This window comes from Octopus bimaculoides, chromosome 25 (assembly GCF_046866305.1).
Source record: "Octopus bimaculoides isolate indiv1 chromosome 25, ASM4686630v1, whole genome shotgun sequence".
Lineage (NCBI taxonomy): Eukaryota > Metazoa > Mollusca > Cephalopoda > Octopoda > Octopodidae > Octopus > Octopus bimaculoides.
The window spans coordinates 33,867,391-33,873,390 of record NC_142952.1 but is presented as its reverse complement, the minus strand read 5'-3'; the positions used below and the strand labels follow the sequence as shown (position 1 = coordinate 33,873,390).

General features: G+C 38.9%; 1 protein-coding gene across 1 annotated transcript in view; it reads left to right on the top strand.

The window, feature by feature from the left end:
- Window positions 1–756: 756 nt before the first annotated feature.
- Window positions 757–6,000, top strand: part of LOC106873831 (ubiquitin-conjugating enzyme E2 H) — a 77,486-nt gene continuing 72,242 nt past the window's right edge. Inside the window, exon 1 of the mRNA XM_052976430.2 lies at window positions 757–890. The gene's annotated coding sequence lies outside the window, so the exon portion shown is untranslated. The remainder of the gene's footprint in view (window positions 891–6,000) is intronic.

The following is a 6,000-nucleotide window of genomic DNA, read 5'->3' as shown; positions in this document are numbered from 1 at the left end:
CATACATTCATCATAACCCTAACCCTAACCCTAACCCCCCCCCCCTCCCCGACAGGTCATCCTCGCTTCTAAAAACTGTCTCCTTTAGTAACCCTAACCTTTTTAATATTATATAATCGCATTTATTCACATTCTTTGGGCTTTCAATTGTTCAATAACGTCTTTCTTTCTCTCTCTCTCTCTCTCTTTCTGTCTCACATCTCTCTCTCTCTCTCTCACACATTCTTTATCTATTAATTATTTTGTCTCCCTCACACAGTCTATTGCTGTCTCTTTGTCTCCTCTCTCTCTCTCAAATACATTATTTCTGTCTCTCTTTCTCCTCACTCTGGCCCACACGCTCTCCCTCTCCCTCTCTCTCACTTTTATTTGTCTTTCTCCCTTTCTCCCTCTTACATTAAGGTTATTTCAGTCTCTCGTGCTTTACTTCTCTCTCTCTCTCTCTCTCTCCTCCCTCTCACACACTAATTACTTGTATCTGTCTCTCTGTCTCTTTCACACACTATTTCTGTCTCTCTTTCTCTCTCTTGCTATTTATTTGGCTCTTTCTGTCACGCATTAACCAGTATTTCTCTCTCCTTCTCACTCTGTCTCTCTCAGACGCTCACTCATTCATTCTCTCATTCACGCATTCTCCAGGTCAATCCCCTCTTTATCAACACTCGTACCTACATTACACACAAACCTACACTTCACTTTGTTTATGTCCTCCTTCTCTCTCTCTCTCTCTCTCTCTCTCTCTCTCTCTCTCTCTCTCTCTCTCTCTCTCTCTCTCTCTCTCTTCTCTTGCCCCCAGTTTTTGGTTCGTCTTCACATACTATATCCATCTTGGCTTTCTTACCTATTTTTTTCACTTCTACTTCATCGTCCGCTTTTAATCATTGTTCTGCGTGAGTCTGTTTATTTTTATTTCCTACATTTTCTGCGACTGGTTTGTCGTGTGTGTATTGCGTGTGTGTGTGTGTGTGTGTGTTATAAGTGCATTGAGTAAACTTGACGATATTGGTATTTCAACATGGCTATACATCCGTACGCACGTACTCGTGTTCGTGTACGTATGTACGCACGTACGTGCGTGCATACATAATACATACATGCATACATCCTTCGTTCATACTCTACAAATGATCCCGATGTCTGGGACTATAAAAATCTGCAAGGCCTTAAGATATTAAAGATAATTAACAAAACAAGATGCTTTCCTTCACAACCTTGCTACCAAAATTAAAAAGAGAAGAGAACGTCCATACATACATTCACACACACATATATACATACATACATTCACACATACATACATTTACGTCCATACATACATTCACACACACATATATACATACATACATACATGCATGCACACATACATTCACACATACATACATTTACACGTCCATACATACATTCACACACACATATATACATACATACATGCATGCACACATACATTCACACATACATACATTTACACGTCCATACATACATTCACACACACATATATACATACATACATACATGCATGCACACATACATTCACACATACATACATTTACACGTCCATACATACATTCACACACACATATATACATACATACATACATACATGCATGCACACATACATTCACACATATATTCACACATGCACACATACATTCACACGTACATAGATGCATGCATACATACATACATTCACACATACCTACATTCACACATACATGCATGCATGCATGGTGGTTGTTCTACTCCTTATGCAGAGTTTGACCACCTCCTACATGTGGCTTTTTAAACCAGACAAGTTTTGTAAAGACAACCATGATGATCTGCGAGTGGGGAGCTATATCTTGGAAATCTGCCGGCCCAATGGTTTCCCTTCATAGCAGAATTAATAGTCAAGACTATTTAAGCATTTTATCTGATCAAATTCATTCTATGGTTGCGGAACTGCTTCCAGAGGGAAGTGCAATCTTTCAGGATGACAATGCACCAATTCACACAGCTAAAGTCGTTACTGAATGGCACGAGGAACATTCTAGTGAAGTTGAACATCTTATCTGGCCACCACAGTCCCCAGATCTCAATATTATTGAACATTTATGGTGCATTTTAGAAAAACAAGTAAGGAGTCAGCATCCTTCACCATCATCCATTTTCCAAATTCACTCACAAGGCTTTGCCCAGCCTGATGCTATAGAAGACACTTGCTCAACGTGCTGCACAGTGGGACTGAACCCTAAACACTGTGGTTGGGAAGCAAACTGCTTACCACACAGCCACGCCTATGTTTATTACTTTACCTAATGTATCCTTTCCTTATTTAAGATGAATGTTAGTCGAGTGAGATTTGGCTGCTGTTTCTAGCAGGGCACCCAGTTGGTTATGAACACAAAGGTTCCAGTTGATCCAATCAACGGAACAGCCTGCTCGTGAAATTAACATAGTGGCTGAGTACTTCACAGACACGTGTACCTTTAATGTAGTTCTCAAGGAGATTGAACGTGACACAGAATGTGACAAGGCTGGCCCCTTTTGAATTACAGGTATGATTCATTTTTGCCTGCTGAGTGGACTGGAGCAACGTGAAATAAAGTGTCTTGCTCAAGAACACAATGTCTAACTGGAATCAAACTCATGACCTTACAATCTTGTGCCAAATACCCCTAACCCCTAAGCCATGCTCCTCCACCTCAATTAATCCTTTGACACATAAAACCAAGCAAATGATGAAGCACCATCCATAAATCCATCTTTGAAATTGTACCAAAGTCTCCATCTTGATGATGACAATATTGCAGCTGCACAATAAGACATGCAGTAATGAAAAACAATCCTTTCAACTGTAGGCACAAAGGCCTGACATTAGTTGATTGCATTGACCCCAGTGTTTTACTGGTACTTAATTCACTGACCCCCAAAAGGATGAAAGGCAAAGTCGATTTCAGTGGAATTTGAACTCAGAACATAGACGGACGAAATATGCAGTAATGAAAAATAATGAGTAGAGTAGGGCATTCTGGACAGGCCATTATGTACTCTGTCCATTGTCCAGTCTGTTCTTGAATGACCACAGATTCTGGTGATGGTCAGAGCCGTCTTAAGGCATGGTCACTTTGGGCAGTTGCCCAGGGGTATAAGGGCCTAATTCTGATCTCTGTATGATGATATTATTTTACTAACCTCTTCATTATTTTCAAAGTGAATTGAAACGAAGGCAGTGTATTTTAACAGAAAAATGGTAACGAAAGGATTCAAATGATCTAGATTATGTTAATTTATACTCCAAACACCAGCTTCTAATAATGACAAAATTAGTTTACTAAATTTTTCATAATTTTCAAAATTTATTGAGACAAACGCTGCATATTTTAACAGAACTCTGGTAACAAAAAGGGTTAAATTGATCTGAATTAAGATCTTCCAAACACCAGCTTAATAATGTCAAAGTTGTTTTACTGAATTCTTTATCATATTCAAATTAACAGAAACAAAAGCAGGGGATTTCAACTGAAATATGCCAATAAAAGGTTCAAAGCTGGGGTTTTTTTTTCCTTCTTATGTAATAACAGGAACTTGTCAGGGTTGAAGCTTGCCACAGCAACAAATTGTCTCCCTTTACATGTGTAAATGGAGTATTTTTTGTTTTTGTTTTTTCTTTCAGCATTTTTATGTCATTTTTTTAGGTTTTCTAAAATCTGTTATAATAACGAGTAATGTGCTATTTTGCTTTCTTTGCAATTTATTGTTGTCTCATCATCACCATAATCATCATCATCATCATCATCATCATCATCATCACCATCATCATTACCATCATCATAGTTGTTGTCATCATCATCAATAACAACAACAACAACAGCAACGTAATTTAATGTCCGCTTTCCGTGCTGGCATGGGTTGAATGGTTTGACAAGACCTAGCAAGCTATAGGGCTATGCCGAGCTCCAATTGTCTGTTTTTGCACGGATTCTACAGCAGGATGCCCTTCCTGATGCCAACCACTCTACAGAGCGAACTGGGTGCTCTTTCCATGGCACCAGCACTAGTGAGGTCACCAAGGAAATTGCAAGACAGAAAATGAACAGAGAAAAATGGAAAGTAGAAGGATGTTTAAACAGATTTTTGGGGAGTTAAGACCAGAAGAAAAATGCTGCAGCATAAAGCAAGGAAGCAATTTAAGGATGGGATAAAAAGCAATCTGAAAGCTTTGGAAATGGACTTGGATAATTGGGAGGCATCGGCTGAAAACCATGCATGAAGGAGAAAGATTGTCAAGAACAGACGTGATGTCTATGAGCAAAGGCCAAGAGGAGAATGTTGCTCTGAAGCATTTACTGTGTAAACAGAACTCAAGTGCAATGTCTGCAGAAATCCAATTGGAACTGAAGTGCAATGAGTGTGTGTGGATGATTTCCTCTCTCAAGATCTGGATTGGTCAACCACCTAAACTCACATGAACCAGGGAGAAATCAAGCAGTTTGTGAGATGGTTCTGCTGCCATGTCTTCTGTGGCAACTTTGTAAGGAGTGTGGTTGAATTTGCAAGGGAGCTGGTGGCCTGACCAGCCATGTGTTGGTGGTTAGTTGGGAGCTGGAATATTTGGTTTGGTTGCATGCCGCTTACAAGCAAAACAAAATCATGATATTTAGATTTTATTAACATTTACAAATTGATGTTACAATTGTTACTTCACAAAAAAACTATTCAACTGAATACCAGAAGCTATGTGTGTGAGAATGTATGCTTGCTGAGAGGTGAAAATATTATGTTCGTGTTTGGCAAGAGGTGATCTTTTTAACATGAACACTGAGCAGCATAGTTATCTGCCATGAATCTTCTGTCTTGGATTTCCCATGCACCTTGATTTACCTCTATGATTCGGTATGAAACTGCATGGAATTTTCCATTAGTCTTGACATCATACAAACACACCTGAACATTGAGAGGCTGAAATATGGGCCAAGAAAACTTGATGAGGACAGTCTTCACAAAGTATGGAAACTTGATGAGGACAGTCTTCACAAAGTATGGAAACTTGATGAGGACAGTCTTCACAAAGTATGGAAACTTGATATGCTGTGGCCTTTGCCCGTTACTGAACTGACAGGGTTTCAAATGCTGAGTACTGCTACATGTTACTTCTTAACCTATGACTCTTGTTCAAGGTGCTGCCCAATGAAATTGAACTCCAGACAAAGAAGCTGGGAAGCAAATATCTTAAGCTTCCAGTCATATCTGTATTTTGTTGAATTCCGTAAAAAAAAAAAATTAAATTAAATTAAAATTAAAAACCTGAATTCTGTTTCTTAGTGAAACTCGTTCCATTGTTCTGTTCTTTTTAGAAATTGCGTATTCAATGATGAATGTAGTGTTGTTATTATTGTCGTCCAGTTCTAGGTCGACAAAACTTAGGATCACAAGCATTCACGCAACAATTATCAAACAATTATTTTTTTTTTTCCATTTTGTCTTGTTTCAATGTGGCAGTATACGAGGGGTATTGACAAGTTCTTGGCTTTAAGGGTGTCGCGAAAGGCCTAGTCGGAGGCCCAACCTTCCGATTTTTTTTATTTACAGGGTTTAGAAAAAATTGAAGGACCGCTGCAATAAGTGTGTGAATCTGAGAGAGGACTATATTGAATAAAATCATAATTAACCGATCCTCCCGTTTTTTTTTCTTTTACCCAAAGCCAAGAACTCTTCAGCACCCCCTCGAATAGTTCTTAGGGACGTTTGGTTGCTATTTCTAGGTGATCGAACGACCATGTTGTGGCTCCCACACTGATTCGTAAACACTTCTATTTACGTCTTTGCTATTTCTGTCTCTTACTCTTATCTGTTGAACTCCTTCGCTCATCACAGGCATCATCCCCAAACTGGCAACATACCATCCTTATAAACAACCACCTATTTTTACATCTTCTCTCCACATGTTGTCTCCCTTCTTTCTCTCGCCAAGTGTTACAAAGATCTAATTGTTAAAATGCCATACTTTATACAGTTTCTGCA